Here is a 21,543-nt window from a genome sequence, read left to right as displayed (position 1 = left end):
TATAAAGTAGGTATGCTAGGTTTATCTCAAGTTATTTTGACCAGCTCTTAGAAATGACTCAAGAATTTTGCTCTTAACTTCCTAAAAACAGGTGCTTGATAAAGACACCCCCCCCATTATCCTCAGGTGATCGGGAGGGTAACCACAAATAAGTGAATTTTACAGATAATCCTCAAACCTTATCTAAACTCTTATCTTGGGCAATAGCTTCCTCTTCTGCCTTTTAGCAGAGCTGTCGACAAGAAGCAAATGGACTGTGACAAGGTGGAGTTTTTATCCCCTTTTATTCCCCTTGCACACCTCCAGTGGAGATACTGAGGAACAATGGGAAGGACAAAAAGACAGGTGGCAGGAGAGCAAAGAGGAGAAACAAAGCCTGGATGGCTCGAGCACCGGCAAGACAGCTCCCGGGAGTCGTCTTAAAGGAGTCGGGGGCTTTGGGAACATGGGTCACCGAGGTTGAGGAAGAGAAGCCGCCGGAAGGGGAGCACAATTACAAGGGGGGAGGGGGAGCCCTTGCTCCGCAGTTCACAAAACACCTTTCCCAAGCCGGCACCTCTGCATTTACAAGACAACACACTCCTCGCAGGTATCTGAGATTCTGAAGATGTGGCCCTCACTAAGTGGAAGGGAAGCCCACCTGCCTCCTAAGTTTGGTTTTGCTTAAAATCTTCTATCCGTCGGTACGGCTCCTAAAAAGGCATCGGAGTTTTTGCTCTAGCCTCTGCCAAGTGATGAAGCCAGAGCGCACCCCGTCTCACTCTAGAGGTAGCCATTCAGCTTTGATGTGTCATTTGAGGCAAGCTATCTTCTGCCACCCCTTTCTTTTTTCACTGAAAACCACTGTGTAGCCACAAAGCTCAAGTTCAGAGGGGAGGCTGGCTCCCCAGCAGCGCCATCTTAGAACAGCGGAAAAAGACTCCGTTGCTTAAACCTCAGCCCACTGAATCGGATCATCCTTTGCTGTGAGGTTACAACTGTAACGTTTCAAACTTGCTCTCAGAAGCTGTTAGGTATTGCTTGCCGAGGCCCTGAATTTGGTGGGCACTACCACTACATAAGATTGCTGGCAGAGGAGGACAGTGGTGTTTCATTATGCATGGAAACATGCTGCTCGTGTGCTTCGGTTTGAGCTTTTGATGAACAGAAAATGTGCTCTTTACATTTTCCTTTTGTGAAATCCTGACACAGCATTTCTGGTTTCAAAGGAAGCTGTATAAAGACCAGCAGAAAATTCCACAAAATGAGACCACCTTAAAAATCAAGTTTACTGGCTAAATGGGATTAAGCTAGAGTTGTGTTTTAAAAAGAATAAACCAGAAGAAAACAAATCTTTGCTGCATGGTGCCCACTTCTATCTAAACAGCTCTGAAGTCCAGATGCACGCTGTCACTTGAGCATCTCTGGAGAGAGCGTGGGAAGTTAAAAGTCAGTGTTTTTGATTAATTAATAATCATCCTCAGCTGTGTTGGCAAATGATAAAAACATTGTCTGCCTTTAAAGTAAGGGTGGAAGACGTGTGCTTACCCAGAACCGAGGGGGAAGGAGGAAGAGCCCTGCTGGCCTAGTCGGCCCTCGGCTGCTCTGGTGGTGGCTGAACAAAAACGACGTTGTATGTCTCTTACCCTGTACCGTCACGATAACCACCACAGCTTGGGCAGTCAGTCAGGGAGGTGGGTGGAGGAAGCCAGTGTCTAAGGAATGGCCCAAAGGGCTACCCAGTTGTCTTCTAGAACAACCCATCTGAGCATGTGCAGGGATAACTGTTTCACCATGTTTGTCTTCGTGAGGCACGATTCAGCAGGCTCCAGCTGAGTGAGTGTCTGCGTGCGGGTGTGCGTGCGTTGTGTGTGTGTGTGTACCAGGATGAGGTGAAGTTTCATTGGTAGTTTAGAGAAGAGATGCAAAGACCCCTTTCCTTTTAAATTTGCCACCTACAACTTAAACAGTGACTCCACGTCATTCTTTCTTGAAGACTCTGACTGCAGCTGGGCGCCATCTTCCTCCCTCCTGAACCTGTAGTTCTCGAGCCACACTTCTCTTACAGGACTTAACATTTGTCTCTTGGTAACACAGTCATTCCTACCTCCTCAAATGTGGTGATGTTTGCCTTTGGGGCAGCACCTGGGACAGATTATTGGGTAGAGGAGACATACAATACACCTTAAATATTGGAATGAGTGGAGGAAGGCGGGACTGATGGATGGACCTGTGCTGGATGCTATGTTCATTTCGTGGCTCTGCTGGTGGAATTTCTATCTTCCCCAGTGACTGCGACATTCTCTCCTTCCTTCTGTCCCTACTGCCAGAGCCATGATGCGGGCTCTGATTAACTTTTACCTCTTCTCCTCTCATGGTCTGCAAATAATCCCCATCTCCTACCTGCCTCTACTTTAATCCGTCTTACATACGCAGTCCACCTTGATTCTATCCCGCCCCAGCCTCCAAATTTTCCATGGTCCCTAATTCCTCACCAAATCACCCAAACACACTACACCTGACGATTCAAGAGCCTTCGCACACTGGGGACCCAGAATACTGTTTCTGTCCTAACTCACACTACCCCTGATGTGTCAAATGTCCAACACGCTATTTCTCTAAAAATTCACTCAATTTCCTATTTCCATCCCTAAAGTAAAACACCACTCAGCCTTCAGGGCTCAGGTCCAATGTCACTTCCTCTAATAAGTTTTTGATTTCACATACTGGATGTGATTTCCCTTGCCTTGATCTTCTTTGTATTAGACTCTTTCAGTGATTGTCCAATTACTATATTAAAAGCCCCTGAGGGCAGGAAGGCCAAGTTCGTCTTTGCCTCGGAGCTGGCAGCAGAGTGCTGAGAACCAAGAATCCCCCTTATTGCTGAATTATATTCAGAGGGAACCAGGTGGCCAGGCTCTCCTGCTGGGAGTCTACAACCTAAGGCTGACATCAACACAAGTGTGGCTGTAGCTACTGACCTGAGACTCTGGTGCCAGGATAAATGTGGAAAATCCACAACTCAAACACAATTAAATATTTACCTGTATTAGTTTTCTATGGCTCCATAACAAATTACCACCAATTTACCAGCTGAAGACAATACCCATTTATTAGTTCACAGTTAAATTCTATAAATCAGAAGGCTGGCACAACATGCCTGGGCTTCTGCTCAGAGTAACACAATGTTGAAATCAAGGTGTTGGCGCAGCTGAACTCTTGTCTGGAGGCTCTGGGGAAACAGGGCACTTTTAGCACTTTCTTTTTGGTAGTAGAATTTAGTTCCTTGTGGTTATAGGACTGAGGTCCCTGTTATGATTAGGTCAGGGCCACTGGGATAATCTCCCTTAAGGTCAAATGTGCCATAAAACGTATCTAATCACACAGATAAAATCCATCATATTCACAGGGTGTGCACGCAAGTGGGGAAACAGGAAATCTTGGGTCATTTTAGAATTCTGCCTATGACATCACCTTAAATATAAATTTGAGATACTGGTGAGAGAGTTGAGGCCAAATCAGATTTGGGGGCAAATGGCAGCTGGAGAGACCACAATGTTTCTTCAGGCAGTACAGGAAGACATTGCAGAGAAGGAAAAACAGGAGTTCTTGAAGAGTGGGGAGGGGCCTAGGATTCCTGAAAGAGCCTTGATGGTACAGGAAGAGGAGGTCTTTCCAGGCAGAGAAAGAAATGAGGAAGAGGATGCAGGGAGTGGCTGAAGGAACCAGAGAGACCAATGTGGGTGACAGAAGCGGTAAGGGAAGGAAACAAGCCTGGGAGCCCCAGGTCAGGGCTGTGTTTCTGAGCCACACTGTGTGGGGAAGTTGCCACCATGGCCAAGGCCGAGGGCAAGGGGACCACTTGGTGGATGTGCTGGAGTGAGTGGGGAGGCCAACTGGGACGAGTCCGTAAGAGGCCAGTTGGAGCTGGACAACCCACGAGACGGCCAAGGGGTGGTGTGAAGGGAGACTGAGGAAGGCAGGGCCTCAGGCTGTCAAGCAAACCTGAGGAGAACAGAGAGTGTTAGGGCAGGATTCACGGAATGAGTGTCACAAAGAACTCTTGCTATGGATAAAGCAGGAGACATCTTCTCTGAGACCACAGGGGCCGAGGCGGAGCCGAATGCTGGCCCAGGAGGCACAAACTTTGTGTCCTGGGTCCAGTTTACTGCTGACTCACCCTGTGGCAGTGGGTGCCTTACTTGCTCTTTCAATGCCTTTGTTTCCTTATCTATAAAGTGGAGACTAATGACAGCCCTGTCCTGCTCGGTCTAATTAGTGCATAGAGATCACGTTCCAGTCACTGGCTGCCAGGAACATGCCTTTCCCATTCCAGGGCTCTGCGTTTGGCCTCTGCTAGTGAGTCGAGTGGACAATTCCGTGCTGAGGGAGCACAGCACAGGTGAAGTTTGGCTGGTTATGTCCACCCCTGGGTCAGGCTGGTTCAGACCACCTCCTAGCTGGGCCCCGAGCCTAAGGTGATTCACCTCCAAGTCCGGTGTACATCAGATGGCAAGTGTTGTTCAGGAGACTCGCTTTAAGCTGTATAATCATCTCCTGTTAGATTCCTTTCTGGAGGAACTCTCCTTCTAGAGATCCCAGGGCAGAGGAGTGTGTATAAGCCTCATTTAAATCACCATTCACTTTCAAACCGTGTCATTCACGCTGTCAGGTGAAGCCCAAATGTCACTGCTGAAAATTCTGTTGAACTCTGAGACTACCAAAAAATCTTTGAAACCAGAGCCAAGCATTAGCCTCCACCTCGTGTAACCCGTAGATGTACTCCGGGTGGTAGGAGAGGCAATAGGAAGCCTCTGTGGGCAGAAGTCCATTCCTATGACAGGCCCAGGTCAAGGCTTAAACACTCAAGACACCAGCGGGCAGTCACTGACATGTCTTAGAATTTTCCGGCCCTAAAAAAAAGTGCTTTGAAAGAGCTGGGTTGCCTTTTCAAGGGCTTTGAGGAGCAGGCAGAAATGTGAACTGAGGAGAAACCCAAAGTGAAAGGGCTTGTCCACAGCTGCCACTTCCCAAGAAAACCCAGGACAAAGTGCCTGGAGGGGGGGTGGGGGGGGCTTTGCTCCTGCCTGCTGGGTACAATGTCAGCAGCTCCTATAGTCCAGAGCAGGAAGATCCTCCCGGGATGCACATGTCATGTGGCCTGAAGGTCTCCACTACTGACCGTGTCCCCCTCAGGAGTGGGTCTTCTCCATGTGGGGTCTCAGTCAGGCCAAGCAGTTGGGCAGTGGGGTCCCAAAATGAGACTGCTCGCTGTGGGCCCACCTGCCCCCCAACTCCCAGAACGGACCCAGGGCCTGCGGGCTATCCTAGGAAGTATTGGTTGGCCTGGATCAGGTCCAGAATCTTCTGGAGTTTCTAGGTAGATAGGCCTGTTGTGATCCAGAATCCAAAGTCTCCTGTAGAGTCTTGAGGTGCAACCAGAGCTTATGTTAGCAATGATCTTCCTCTGGCCTCTCTACCCAACCTGGAAGTTTCTTTCAGTCTTTTTCTAGAATTGAGCAATGTCTGGCCATATCTTCAATTCCAAGTGGCTTTGTCTGCAATAATTCTTGGTGCCTATTTTTGTTTCTGAACATACTACCTTTAACACCTCAAACTCCACCCTGTCCCTGTTCTGTGAGTAGCAGGAATTAGCCCTTTAAGAAAGGCCCTTCTGGGGCTTCCCTGGTGGCGCAGTGGTTAAGAATCCGCCTGCCAATGCAGGGGACACGGGTTCGAGCCCTGGTCCGGGAGTATCCCACATGCCGCGGAGCAACTAGACCCGTGCACCACAACTACTGAGGCTGCGCTCTAGAGCCCGCGAGACACAACTACTGAAGCCCGTGCGCCTAGAGCCCGTGCTCCGCAGCAAGAGAAGCCACCGCAATGAGAAGCCCACGCACCGCAACGAAGAGTAGCCCCTGCTCGCCACAACTAGAGAGAGCCCGCGTGCAGCAACGAAGAACCAACGCAGCCAAAACTAAATAAATAAAATTTATTTTTAAAAAGAAAAAAAAATAGAAAAGTCCTTCTGCAGCTTGGGGTTGTGGTTTATTGACTTGTTGACTCTAGGGTTGGTTTATAGGAAAGAATATTCCCAGTAACTCCACCACTAGGGGCTGAGGGACTTTGGAGAAGTCACTGTGTGGCTCTGGACCTCAATTTCCTCATCTAGATAATGAGGAAACTGGAATAGATCAGTGCTAAGGTGCACTGGGCCCTAACGCCCCATCATCTGTGATCTAACCATCTTGGGCTTCCCTGGGGAGCTTCAGTTATTCACTCAACTCATGTTCATTCAGCAACTATCATGTGACAACTCCTATGCTAGATCTTGTTTTTTTGTGGGGGCTGTTTCAGATGGGAGGGTAAATTTGGTCTCTGTTAATCCATATGGTCAGAAGCAACAGTCCCAGAAAACTTCTTTGATCACACAATGCAGTCCCCACCCCCTGCTAAATTAGAACCTGTATCCCCATCATATTTATATTTATTTGTAAATGTTCTACACATATACTTGCAAATAGTAGTCATATTATTATTACTAGTAGTTCTAGTAAAGCGTAACTCCTTTCTTCATTCTTGCATTAAAACATAGATGTGGGTACCTCCCTGGTGGCACAGTGTTTAAGAATCCGCCTGCCAATGCAGGGGACGTGGGTTCGGGCCCTGGTCCGGGAGGATCCTACGTGCTGCGTAGCAACTGAGCCTGTGCGCCACGACTACTGAGCCTGTGCTCTAGAGCCCACGAACCACAACTACTGAGCCCGTGTGCCGCAGCTACTGAGGCCCACGTGCCTGGAGCCTGTGCTCCGCAACAAGAGAGGCCACCGCAATGAGAAGCCCGCGTGCCGCAGGGAAGAGTGACCCTCGCTCGCCGCAACTAGAGAAAGCCCACGCGCACCAGCCAAGACCCAACGCAGCCAAAAATAAGTAAATAAATAAATAAATTTATTTTAAAAAAAACAACATAGATGTAAACAGAAGTTAAAATATTTTCTTTTTGCACTTCAGTGGATCATCCGTGTACTCCACGGGTCTAGAGTAGAAGGCCTCAGAAGCCCAGCTCTGTGAACTTTCAAGATCACTTGAAAAAGATATCCAAGATACTTGGTATGGGTAACATTATACATTTAGTTCTAAAATAAGACGGTCAGAAAGGAGATTGTCACACTTTGGCTGATACAAACTAAAGCTAAGGTTCTATAAAAATAGTTCTTTAAAAATAGAGTTATATGATCCAGCAATTCCACTCCTGGGCATATATCTGGAGAAAACTATAATTTGAGAAGATACATGCACCCCAACGTTCATAGCAGCATTACTTACAATAGCCAAGACATGTAAGCAACCTAAATGTCCACTGACAGATGAACGGATAAAGAAGATGTGGTATAAGTACAATGGAATACTACTCAGCTATAAAAAAGAATGAAATTTTGCCATTTGCAGCAATATGGATGTAACTAGAGATTATCATACTAAGGGAAGTACATCAGAAAGAGTAAGACAAATACCATATGATATCACTTATATGTGGAATCTAAAATATGACACAAATGAACTTATTTATGAAGCAGAAACAGACTCACAGACATAGAAAACAAACTTGTGGTTATCAAAGGGGAAGGGGGGTGGATAAATTAGGAGTTGGGATTAGCAGATACAAACTATTGTATATAAAATGGGTAAACAACAAGGTCATATTATATAGCACAGGGAACTATATTCAATATTCTATAATAAGCCATAATGGAAGAGAAAAAAATAGAGTTTAAAAAATTGCATTCTTTGGTCCTGTTTGGCAAAATTCCTATTATTTTTTCCCTTTATCTTGGCCAGGACTTACTTAATGCCAAAAGGGTCCATAAATATTAAATGCATTCTCAGCACCATACCAGGTAATATGGATGAATATAAAAGATCTCTGAATACAGATGTCCATCTTGAGTTTAGCTGTATTTGCTTTCTTGCCTGTGTCATAGGTGAGATGCACCCATGGGTGGGCTTTAACCACTAGCACCAGGATTTGGGCTGCATTGCCTTTCTGGGACTTAAGACCTGTCTCACTCCTTTCTTCAACCAGCCTGTTCAGCCTGGCTTAAGAGCTTGGCTCACACAGCAGCAGCAGAAAGGCATCAAGGGGAGGTCAGGCTGGGGAAGGGTGCTGCAGTTGCCGAGGTAGCTGTGGAGCTCAGGGTATTAATCACTTTCACTCAGGCGCCGCTGCTCTGGCTGCTGGAGGCTCCCCCCATGCTGCCGGCAGAGGGTCCACGCAGCAAACCAGCAGGAAATAGAATGGTCAGGAGAGAGCATAAGAAAGAAACATATCCTTTCTCAGACAGGAGCTTTTATTTCCACCCTGGTCCACAGCTTCAAAGGGCAGCTGCCTCACAAGGAGAGTGTTTGACCAAATTCAGTCTGCGTGTTTGAAATAGGAAGACCACTTTCTTGATCTCTGACACTGAGTCCTAGAAGGCCCCGTTCCCAGCATCCTTGCCGTCCCCTTCCCCTCCTACTCCTTCAGCTTGCTCCAGCTGTGCTGGTTGATCCTCCGGGAAGGGAGGTGTGGCCAAGAAACTGCAGACCTGTCCTCCACTTGGACAATGTTGCAAACCTTTGTATAAGGACAGAGTGCACAAGGCTGCATGGGTGAGGTGGAGGGAAGGAAAAGGAAGAGCGTTTTCTGCTTATGGCCGGGACCCTGTTACTCACTGGCTTGGGTGTTTCAGCTGAGTTTTGTGGATTAGGAGGCCAAGTCACGTCAGCACAAGAAACCTCCTGGGTCTCTGTCACATGTGCTACCCCACCTCTTCCCCGCAGCCCAGACCATTCCTTTCAGAGAACCCTCCCTGTTTTACGCTTTCACAGAGCGAAGCTGTTCTGAGTCTTGGGGTCACACCCAACTCACACATCCCAGCAGAAGCTGAGGAGAGGTCTGGGGTCCTTCTCTGTGGCCTCCATCTTCAGCCCTGCCCCTGCTTCCGCAGACAGGCATGAAGCAGGGCTCACAGTAAGAGTTGGCTGGCATCTGGCCGTGGCAGAGCTTCCGTGCTGCTGGATTGGCTCAGGGGAGGGATGCTGGGCAAACGAAAGCTGGGGCGGCTGTGTAATGTGGGAGATGGCGAGGGCCATGTTCCCAAACTGCTAGTCATGATGACACTGTTAAAATGGGCTGGTGGGCGGGGGAAAGTGAAAGAAAAAGAACAGGGGGAACAGAAACCAAAGTGAGGCACACCGAAGGGTCGAGCAAGAGTAATGGCCAATGCACGAACAGAGGCCAGGAAATGGGACAGGCCTGCAAGAGAATCAGGGAAAGGCAGGACAAGACTGTGGGTAGGAGGAGAGAGATTAAAGGAAAAAACAATGAGACATGAACGGGAGATGTGATCGTTTGTTGGAGGAAATGGCAGGTAATTTGCCAACACATACACCAACAGAGGGTGTTGGAGGCCTGGTCCAAGGACGCCCCGGGGTGTATCACCGTCAAAGCCCCCAATACAGGACAGATCAGCCCTGACAATGAAATCTACGTCTCTGCTTGCTTAGGGCCTAGTGAGACACTTAGGAGAAAAGAAAGAGGCTGTAAGCAGGGAGATCCATAGATGCAGTCACAGCCCTTCCACAAGTTAATCCCCAGGCTGACCTGCCCATGGTCTTGCAGGTGATGCAAAGAAATAGAAGCAATGGATTTTGGCCTCAAGAAATTCACAATCTGAGAGAAGGGACAAGATGTACATATGCGAAGCAATAAATACCAGCAATATTAGTGGGACTGCTCAGGTGAACACAGTAAAGAATATTGGTTGAAACAAACAAAGATTGAATTAAGATAAAGAAATGAACTACAGAAAGGCTTTCTTGACAATGTTCCCATGTGGAAATTTTTTAAAATGCAGGAATTAAGTGAAATGATGTTGGTTGAACTGGATGAAACATTTAAAACTGGGCCAAGAAGGTGACCTGGGCTTGACTACAGCATAGCACAGGCTCCGAATCAAAGCAAAGAACAGGAGGCATCACTGCCCAATCCGGTCTTCCACGTGAGTTGGATCTACGTAACATGAAATTCAGTTCAATATTCAACATTTTAAAAAACACTGGTGCCCTAGGAGTCATATTTAGCATTAAAAGGCAACAAGAAAAGATTGGTGAGATGGCCCTAGAGGAGGCCAGCTTTCTAGCATGGAAGCAAGACTTGCCCTAGTCTGAGACAGATGCTGGAAGACAAACTGAGATCAAGATCAAATGAATAACTGAGGTTGGGGGGAGACCCAGTAGGTGGGTTGTATATGTGTGAGTCAAAGAGGCAAGGTCATTTAACTTGCGATTGAGAAAAAAGGATAGGGAAGGTAATGATAATTACAACAACAAACATTTATCGAGTGAAAACTATGTGCCAGGTGCTGGTCTAAACACTTTACATGCATTCGTTTACATGATCCTCACTACCACCCATGAGGGATTTTATTATTATTATTATTATTATTATTATTATTTGCATTTTATATGTGAGGAAACTCAGGCACAGAGAGATCAAGCAATTACACAGTAGAGGTTAGCCCAGGACTCTAACTAAATTCCACAACACTCTCTCTCTGAAGCCATGGAAAATTCAATGTCTCTGTTTCCTCATCTGTAAACATTTGTTATCTAACCTGCTTATAGAGACACTGTAGATGATAAAGCCTCTGTGAGGAGACTGGCTGTAGTGTCATTATGAGAGTATTAGCATTAATAGGAAGGCCATGCTTTTTCCAGGAATGCTAAATATATGCTCACTTTTTCATGTTAATACCACAAGGCCTTGAAGAAGTTTACAGAGGCTCATGAGGTGGATGGACCTAGAGTCTGTCATACAGAGTGAAGTAAGTCAGAAAGAGAAAGACAAATACCGTATGTTAACACATATATATGGAATTTAAGAAAAAGAAAAAATGTCATGAAGAACCCAGGGGTAAAATAGGAATAAAGATACAGATCTACTTGAGAATGGACCTGAGGATATGGGGAGGGGGAAGGGTAAGCTGGGAAGAAGTGAGAGAGTGGCACTGACATATATATACTACCAAACGTAAAATAGATAGCTAGTGGGAAGCAGCCACATAGCACAGGGAGATCAGCTCGGTGCTTTGTGACCACCTAGAGGGGTGGGATAGGGAGGGTGGGAGGGAGACGCAAAAGGGAGGGGATATGGGGATATATGTATATGCAGAGCTGATTCACTTTATTATAAAGCAGAAACTAACACATCATTTAAAGCAATTATACTCCAATAAAGATGTAAAAATAAATAAATAAAATAAAATAAAACCCCCTCCTCTGGGTTCACAGTAGACATTAATGCCAAGCGAATCTTCTCTCAAAAGGTGAAAGGTCTCTGTCTGACACCCCTTTACAATTCTTATAATGTTTGGGGGCTGAGACTCTTGTTTCTTATGAAAAGGTTTCCCACTGAGAAGAGCAGCGAGGTTTTTGTCCTCGCAGGAGCCTCTCCCACAAGGCCCAACCGGAGGACCACGCCATCTTAGAAATAGGGTTTTGAGCCTGAGAGGCAGCAGATAGAAAAACAGATAGCAAATACATCTGTTTTTACAAGAGCCTGTTGTTCTCTGTACTAACTGCTATAAAAACGACATGAAACTAGCCACACATTAGTTTTGGTTCTCGTGACTAAATCAAGGAATGGCATGATGGTGCTGTGTCATTAGAAATGAAACCAGTTCTTAAACAAGAGAATAGGGCCGACATTTTAATAACCTGAACGATTTCATAGAAAAATCAAAGCTGAAACTTCAACACCCCATCCCTGAACACCTGCTGCTTAAGTTTGGTTCTGAACCAGTGAAACTTCTTTCTCGCCATGAAGACACGAGATGGGCCCTGACTTGCCCAACACTTGGTGGCCGGGAAAGCCTTCCTTCCACCTGCCGTCCTACTAGGCTGAAACGTGGGCTCAATCTTGGCTTCTACAGGACTGACTGTAATTGCCACTTTGAGAAAATACAAAAAGTACCTCATATTTTATTTTTACTTTTTCAAATATATAACCTGATATATTTTGAGATATATATATATATATGACATATTTAGATATATGAATGTTACCCTCCCTGAGGTATTTTCATCCACATCTTTTCAGATAAAGAAACTGAGACCTGAAGAGGTTAAGTCACTCACCTAGAAGCAGGCAGAACTGGGGTTCTGAACAAAGGTTTCCTTATCTATGGCTGCACTGCCTCCAGTTTGGCCTTTATCACGATACTAATGATGTTGATGTAGTAAACATACATAGGTTGCCTCCCTAGCGTCCCTCTCCCCCCTTTTCCCGCCACAGCACCCACATTTTGCCTTGAGGGAACCACCCACCCCCTCACTGTCTCCCCCTTCTCTAACAGCTGGATACATCCAGCTCCCAGGGGTAGCCCTGATGTGCTTAAGCCAGAGAGTATCTATCACCTGGCCATGGTGATTGGTTCAGGCGTGGGCATACAGCCCGATTCAGGCCAGTGGGATTTGAGGAAATGTTCCCTAGGGCTTCTGAAAAAAAAGCTTCCTCAGCCCTCTGTGGGTTTACCAGCGGGGACAATCCCCCTTCTCCTGAATGGTGTATTGGAGAATACAAGGTTCAAAATTCCCTCAGCCATTTGTGCCACCAAGAGAAGTGCCAGCCTGAGGATGAAGCCGACACACAGAAGAGGCAGTGCTCTAAACAAAACGGACACGGAGCTGGTATCGTGAGGAAGATTTAAATTCTAGACTGCGTGCTGGAGTTTTCAGGCTGTAAGCTAACACAATCCCTTTGTTTGCTTAAGCCCGTTTTAGTTCGTTATTCTGTCATAAGAAAATTCTTAACCAATGCAAACACCACTGGCATCCCTCCAGTAACATCTGATGGTTGCTTTGGTTTCTCAGTCAAGAGCATGAAACCCATTTGACCAAAAGGACCAATCCTTCAAAATTAATCAGCATTTCTGGAGCACGCCCATCTCTGGTGCCCGACTTGCCAGAGACGACTCACATTTTTCTGTTCCTGGGGTCTGGCTCCTCCTGTTTTCTGCTCCATGTTGGCTCTGTCTAGGCCTGTCCTTGTCCCAGTCCCTCCACGGTGACAGGAGGCGGCTGCCCTCTGCTGAGGAAGCTAGCGGCCAAGTGGGCAGCCAGCTGCAGACCGCAGGCATCAGCACTGTCAAGAAAAGGAGTATCAGGAAAGGATTTGGCCACAATATATTTTAATATGACATAAAATCAGGTGGGAGAAGGGTCTTCGGCACATAGCTATGCACGATTACCCCCGGCCCCCAGCCAGCTCCCTGTCAGAATGCTAAAACGCCAGGAAGTTTGGTGCCCCTCTGAGGATCTTTATTTGCTAGTGGTTGGTGCTCACAGAATTTCAGAGATTTGGCATCAAAGATTATAAAATCTGTGGGTCTGAAAATCTGTGTGTTTATGTGATTCTACTCAATCTCAGTTTCTCTTGAAAAATTCTGTTATTTCCACTTCTGGCCACTATGACTAAGCACAGAGGTAGAAACACAGTCTAAACAGTTAAAGGATCCTGTAACTACCCAAAGTAGCCCAACAGCAGAGAAAGAAAGCAAACGTGAGCACTGGTGGGGTGCAGTGTGTGAGGGAGGGCTCTCACTCTCCCCGTCCACTTCCCCCAGACCCAATCTATCAACAAGACTTGCCAGTTTCCAAACATGTCTTGACTCAACCACTTCTCTCCGTCTTTACTACAGTCATGTAACTTATTCATTCAACACGTATACACTGAAGGTCTTCTGTGTTCCAGGCACTGTTCTAGTGGCTGGGAGTACAAGACTGACAATGGAATGTGAACGCACGTCCTAGTCACTCTTCTTGCTTGGGCCTCCCTCTGTACGACCCTTCTCGCTGACTGGCTCCGGCTTCCTCATTTGCCCTCTCCTTCCATTCTCCACATAGGAGCCTAAAAGATCTTCTTAAATGTCAACACTTCCCCGTTTGAAACCCTCCAATGACTTCCCATTGCTCCTTAAAGAAAATACCGAGGCTTCCTGGGCCCTGGCCCTGTTCGAGGGCTGCGCACCTCCCTACATTTACAGCCTCTTCTCACACCCTAGACTCACCCCCCAGTCACACTGGCCTCCTTTCAGATCCTCAAGCATGCTACGGCTCTTTCTCTTTTCAGAGCTTTCAATCTGCCTTTATTTTCTCCTAAAACAGTTGCTTTCAACGTGTTTTTTTGACAATACTCCCCAGTAAGAAATATTTTATACCATGAACCAGTAAATACATCAACCTATAAATAAAGGCAACATTAGTTTTACATAATACTTCTGGTATGTTCTGTCCTTTTTTTAAAAAGCTAGCCATGACCTACTAACCTGCAGTTTGAAAACACTCCTCCCTCTGCTCTTTGAATGGCTGAATCGTTCTCATCAACTTTCTATCTAAATGTTAGCTACCCATGGGGGGCTTCTCTGGCCACCTGATGCAACCCAGGTCCCTGACTTAGATTATTTTTCATCTGAGGGCCATGTCCCTTCCCTTTGAAGCATGTATCAAAGTTATAATTACGTATTTCTTTGTTGAGACTTGCTCATTGTCTGTCTCGTAGGCCACATCACTAGCTTTTAAAGGCAGGGACTTGTATGCTCTGTTCCCCACTGTATATCCCACATCTGGTTCAATGATCAGCGTGAGAGAAGAATATACCTATGTATTCCTTGACTGGCTGACTGAGTGGGTGGGTAAGTGATGCTGAGGTCTGGATTGAAAAACAGGCCTCCCCAATAAAAGGAACCAGGGTTCCTTGGAGAAATGGCTGATTCTAAGGCTGGGGCAGGAAATATACAGTAGTGCCAGAAAGTAAAGAAATACTCAAAAAACAAAAGGATAGGGCATGTCAAAGGGACACAGGAGCCAACCTAAAAAGAACTCCCAATGGCCAAAATTGGAACAATTTGAGCAGCAAAATAAATAGCCTAATATCAGATTATAACCCAAATCTTTAAATAAATATGCATGAGAGTCCATACTGATATTAGTGGTTGACTAAATAAATCAAGAGGGGGAGAGTTACATCTTTCTTACAGAAGAATTTAAATGACGTACATAAATACTACCCTCCAGGAGGTGGAGCTTAATTCTCCCCATCCCCTACCCCCTTGAGGGGAGGCGGAAGGCACTTAGTGACTTGATTCCAAGCAACAGAGTAGGTAAAAGGGGAACAGGGTCACCTGCAGTGAGGAAAGCTGGCAAACAGTACCTTGGCCAGGTGTTCAAGATTGATTTTACTGTCCCATCATGTGGATGGCATGTACCCCCGACAAGATGTGAGAAGGGCACTTCACCTCTGCTGGCTTCCTCCAATAGCCCACAACCCCAGTGCAACCATAAAAAAAGTATCAGGGGAACCCAACTAGAGGGGCATTCTACAAAATACCTAACTAGAGCTCTTCAAATCTGTCAAAACTCCATGAGAAACAAGACTAGAAACTATCACAGACCTGAGGGATTAAGGATACACAACAACAACTTGTGGTGTGGCATCCTAGATGAGACCCTGGAACCAAAAAAGGATATCAGTGGAAAAGCTAAGGAAATCTGAGTAAGATATAAACTTTAGTTAATAACAACGTATCAATATTGGTTCATTAATTGTGACAAATATACCATTGTAATGTCAGATGCTAATGACAGGAGGAGCTGGCTGAGGGGTATACGGGAACTCTGTACATTATCTTTGCAACTATTCTGTGAATAAAAAACCGTTTTAAAATTAAAAGCTTACTTTAAAAAAAGTTCCTTAATGCCAAGAGCCGGGCCTTCATTCAGTAACTTTTATGGAGTGCCCACAATGAGCTTCCAACCCTGCTGGACACAAAGAAGACACTTAGACACATGGGAGATGAATAGATGCATATACACAGGCAAGGCATCCGGGGTGATGAAACGAAGAGCAGAGCAGGCAGGTTTGCAGGTTGACTAGAGAGGGTAGGCGTGTGGGGAGTGGGGGTGGAAGGGTGGGGCGGAGCTGGTAATGAGAGGAAGCAATGACCAGAATGAGGAAGGAAGACAAAGGCTGGCTGGCTTTGGTGAGGTGGAGCCAGCTATTCCCCACTGGAATGTAAGTTCCCCGAAGGCAAGAACTTTGTCTCTCTTCTCATACCCCTAGGAGCAGAACTGTGCCTGGAACACAGTAAATGTTCATAAATGTGTACTGAATAGATGAGAGACTAGATAAACAGACAAAGTCCTGCTGGAACTCCACTTGAACTCCAGAACCACTACTGTCATGTGAGGTCTCCCAGGTGCCCATTGGCTTTGCATTTTATACATGGTGATGATTGTTCTGCATCATCAGAGGTCTTCTGGAAAGCATGCAGATGTTAGCATTGGTTTGGAATGGTTCTAATGTTCACCCACGGGCATGGAAGTGCCTTGGAGCATTTCTTTCTTTCTTTCTTTCTTTTTTTTTGCAGTACGCGGGCCTCTCACTGCCGTGGCCTCTCCCGCCGCGGAGCACAGACTCCGGACGCCCAGGCCCAGCGGCCACGGCCCACAGGCCCAGCCGCTCAGCGGCACGTGGGATCCTCCTGGACCGGGGCACGAACCCATGTCCCCTGCATCGGCAGGCGGACTCCCAACCACTGCGCCACCAGGGAAGCCCTGGAGCATTTCTTGACGGTATTAACCGGTAGGTCTGCTGATACGCAGGAGTGAATGGCATCTCCTCTTTGCTCTGTTCTAGCGTCCTGTTAAACCCAGCAGGGGCTCCTAGAATTATAAGAATGGAGAGTTAGCAGGGGCTTCAAGTTTTTGATACGGTCTCTACAAATATAAGGAAACAAGTTTAGAGGGATGTTGAATTTCCCTGGAGGCATCTACTGACATTCCTCCTTAATGGTCCTAAATGCTCAATATATTCACTTGCATGTAACTTTCTTTATGAAGAAAAATTCAAATTTGGGGAAAATTATGGAAAAATCATATCCAATTATGTAGCTATTAAGAATAGCGCAGACTATATATATTAATATGAAATATTAAACATACAAAGTAAAGCTGTTTTCTGAAATAGACACAAGACACTGGTTGACAGAGGGGAGCTCTGTGAAGACAGCGTGGGAGGGAGGCGACTTTCACCGTACACGCTTGGAACCTTTTGCATTTTGCACGTGTACAAAGTATTACAAATGAAAAAAACTTAAAAAATAATTAATGTATTTATTTGCCTGAGTCAGATCTTAGTTGCAGCATGCGGGATCTTCGTTGCAGCATGTGGGATCTTTCGTTGCAGCACGCAGGCTTCTCTCTAGTTGTGGCACGCAGGCTCCAGAGCACGCGTGCTCAGTAGTTGTGGCGTGTGGGCTCTCTAGTTGTGGTGTGCGGGCTCTAAAGCATGCAGGCTCAGTAGTTGTGGTGCGCGGGCTCAGTTGCCCACAGCATGTGGGATCTTAGTTCCCTGACCAAGGATCAAACCCACGTCCCCTGCATTGGAAGGCAGATTCTTAACTACTGGACCACCAGGGAAGTCCCGAAAGAAACTTTTAAAAACGATTCCAGAGGAAGAAAATTTTGAATTTTGTCTTCAGGTTATAATAATCTCCTTTTCCGATCTATGCTTGATTATCTTTGAGCCTCTGCTTTCTGCGGGATCTGACCCACGTCGGGTGACAGGCAGGCTATTCCATCTGGCTAGTCCTGGCTTTTAACATCATCTCAAATAAGCTTTTACATGAAGTGACAGAAGTATGCTGATGGGATTGAAAGAGGAAGACATTCATCATAGTTTATGCGTTCAAAACTAGGAATTAATTAAAAAAATAAGTCCTATAGTTATTTTGTAAACAGCATGCTTATACTATATTGCAGTTTTCTGTTAAAAAGCATTACGTTGGCTTTTTGGCTCTCTGAGCAGCACCACAGTGGTTGGCAAGAACAAGCACCTTACGAAAGTGGCAAAAAGGGAGCCAAGAAGAAAGTGGTTGATTCATTTTCTAAAAAAGATTGGTATGATGTGAAAGCACTAGCTATGTGTCAATATAAGAAATATTGGGAAAACACTAGTCACAAAAACTCAAGAAATCAAAATCACATCTGATGACCTTACGGATTCTGTTTTTGAAGTGAGCCTTGCTGATCTGCAGGGTGATGAAGTTGCATTTAGAAAATTCAAGCTAATTACTGAAGATGTTCAGGGTAAAAAATTGTCTGACTGATTTCCATGGCATGGATCTTACCCATGACAAAATGTGCTCCATGGTCAAAAAATGGCAGACCATGGTTGAAGCTCACATTGGTGTCAAGACTACCCATGGATATTTGCTTCGTCTATTCTGTGTGGGTTTTACTAAAAAAATGTAACAATCAGATTCGGAAGACCTCTTATGCCCAGCACCAACAGGTCTGCCAAATCTGGAAGATGATGATGGAAACCATGACCCAAGAGGTGAAGACAAATGACTTGAAAGAAGTGATCAATAAATTGATTCCAGACAGCATTGAAAAGACATAGAAAAGGCTTGCCAGTCTACTTATCTACTCTATGATGTCTTTGTTAGGAAAGTAAAAATGCTGAAGAAGCCCAAGTTTGAATTGGGAAAACTCATGGAGTTTCATGGTGAAGGTAGTAGTTCTGGAAAAGCTGCTGCGGATGAGACAGGTGCTAAAGTCTAATGAGCTGATGGATATAAGCCAGTAGTACAAGAATCTGCTTAAAATTTACACTTTTAATGATGACAAATAAAAGATCTTATTCGTGGAAAAAAAGCATTACTTTGCTAAATGTTAACATTTAAAAAGTATATCTAGACCATTAATAATGAATCATACTAATACCCTAAAAACACTTGTAGAAAAGATTGAGAAGTCCCTTTGAATCAACAAACAGTATATCCCTCAAAAAAATAACCGATCAGTAATTCACTACAGGGCTTCCCTGGTGGCGCAGTGGTTGAGAGTCCACCTGCTGATGCAGGGGACACGGGTTTGTGCCCCGGTCCAGGAAGATCCCACATGCCGCGGAGCGGCTGGGCCTGTGAGCCATGGCCGCTGAGCCTGCGCGTCCGGAGCCTGTGCTCTGCAACGGGAGAGGCCACAACAGTGAGAGGCCCGCGTACCGCAAAAAAAAAAAAAAAAAAGAAAAGAATCCACCTGCCAATGCAGCGAACACAGGTTCGAGCCCTGGTCCATGAAGATCCCACATGCTGCAGAGCAACTAAGCCCATGCGCCACAACTACTGAGCCTGCGCTCTAGAGCCCACGAGCCACAACTATTGAAGCCTGCGCGCCTAGGACCCATGCTCCGCAACGAGAAGCCACCACGAGTAGCCCCCGCTAGCTGCCACTAGAGAAAGCCCGCACGCAGCAACGAAGACCCAACACAGCCAAAAATAAATAAATTTATTTAAAATAAAAAGATACTAGGCTTTGGGGCTGGGTTGCATTTATTAGGATGGGAAAGAGAGAGCTACAGGTATGGGCAGAAAATCAAGAGTTCTGCTTTGACTCAATAAAATTTGAACTATTAGACATCTAAGATGTTTGTCAAGTAAGTGGTTGGGTAGAAGTCTAGAACTCAGGAGAAGTTAATATTGCAGAAAACATATGGTGTTAAAAGCCATAGGATGAGCTCACACACTTGAGTGTAGCTAGAGAAGAGGACCAAAGCCTGAGCCCTAGAGTACTGCAACATTTAGGAGTGAAGAAACGAAAGAATCATCAAAGACAACTGAGAAAGGGGCTGAGGTAGGAGGAAAACCAGGAGGGTGTGGTGTCCAGTGAAGAAATTGTTTCAAGAATGAAGGTGTGATAAACTGTCAAATGCTTCTGAGAGGTCAAGCAAGATAACATCTAGTTCGCTCAAAGTAAATCATTCTCTCAGCTCCATTTTTCTCACAGTGGTTTATTTGTACATTCTCATTGCAATATCCAACTATTATGTTGTAGTTACTTCTGTCTTCTCTCCTCTTACAGAGGTCCCTTAAGGTCAGAGACCACGTCTTTTCTCTCAGAATATCCACTACCCTACTTGCTCAACAAATGTTTGAATAGATGAATCATGTAGAATTCTTTAAGATCTGGGAGAATATGCAGAACACAGAATTAGCAATCAGAGTTGGTTTTTACTAAGATATCCTAAATGCTCTAAGGCTAATGAACGGTATTCATTCTGCCTAGAATGAAAGGTGTCCACCATGCATCCGAATTAGAGTTGAACTACAGCTAATCACAACCTATCTGGCATTTCTATTTTTTTATTCAAATGTTTCATGCATGGTACAACCCAAAAGTAACTTAACTTTTACCTGATTTGCTTATATTTATATTCCTCCCCAACCTCTGCCCCAACCTGGCTAGCCCTCATCTAAAGTTGGCTCCAGTTGATACCTTCACACGTCAGCAGTATCATCAGTAACTTTCTGTGTCACACTTGAATGTTAGCATCACTATGGAACATCAGAGACATCAGGTAAGTTGACATTTCATATTACATGATAATTAATTTCAAAACCATGACAAAAGGAACTATTGAAATATTGGCACTTAGGAATGACCAAATTCTTTAGGGGGGCATAGTTGAGATGGCCTACGCAGAAAAAGGCTAGTAGTCAGGGCACGAAATTTTTCCCTAGGCCTGCACACAACAGATCAGATACAGGTAACAGGTCACTGAGTTACTGTCTCTGTAAAAGAAAGCTAAAACCCAACAGTTTGGAGTAACAAGAATATCAACATCCAAATTATGGAGTTAAGCTTTCAGCAACATAGCTTACTTGGAGAATGTGCATTAGACAGCACAAAGATACAGTCACCACATCCCAAACAAGTACAGTGTCTCCCTAGAGATAAGAAATGCCTGCCACATGTACCAGTGCCACAGAAAACCACCCATCTATACAGCCAGCCTCTCTGCTTGGCCTTTCCATTTGGAGCTCTAGTAATTATTTTCCTGGAATGCCACATTTCAGCTCCATGGCTCTTTTGCCTACCTTTATGGAGGCTCCCTGAGAGCAATTATTCATTTCTGATTCCTGCTTACTTTTACACCTAAGGATTGACCATTTGCCTAGTTTTTATACTTGGATGGAAGTCTTGTAAAGAGACCCTGTGGTTCCCAGCCCTTTTACTACATCTTACTCTGTATGTGCCGTCAAATTATGGCACTGCTGTGCAGCCAGACTATCCACCCAGCATTACCATGACAAATTCTAACCTCTTGTATTTCTTGCACATAGCTTGGCATATATTACTCATTATACACTTGGTGAATGAATTTCAAGAATGATACTGACAAAAATGGAACATATCTAGAGGATGGAATGAATAGACTCGAGATATTTTTTGGAGGGGTCATAAGCTTAAGAGACACTTTCAAATGGAGTTGTCAGAAAAAGAGGGATAAGCCTTACGCTCTAAACTCTAGGTCATTAGGATATAACGATTTAATGTAGTATTTCCCAAACTAGAGTTCAATATGATGTGGTACTGGAGGAAAAATCCTATAATCAAGAAAATTTGGGAAATGCTAGATCAAATAGGTCTCTTAACCTTAGAACTTCTCAAAGTCTTTAA

At 45.3% G+C, this 21,543-nt stretch overlaps 1 pseudogene across 1 annotated transcript; it reads left to right on the top strand.

The window, feature by feature from the left end:
• The first annotated feature begins 16,028 nt into the window (after positions 1–16,028).
• On the top strand, positions 16,029–19,557 carry LOC309811188 (small ribosomal subunit protein eS1-like; annotated as a pseudogene). Its single transcript has 2 exons — positions 16,029–16,093; positions 17,888–19,557. The product of its transcript is annotated as a small ribosomal subunit protein eS1-like (transcript).
• Positions 19,558–21,543: the final 1,986 nt, after the last annotated feature.

The sequence above is a fragment of the Mesoplodon mirus genome (genome assembly GCF_964341445.2).
Source record: "Mesoplodon mirus genome assembly, chromosome: 10".
Lineage (NCBI taxonomy): Eukaryota > Metazoa > Chordata > Mammalia > Artiodactyla > Ziphiidae > Mesoplodon > Mesoplodon mirus.
The sequence above is the reverse complement of the archived record's forward strand: the minus strand, read 5'-3'. Positions and strand labels throughout refer to the sequence as shown.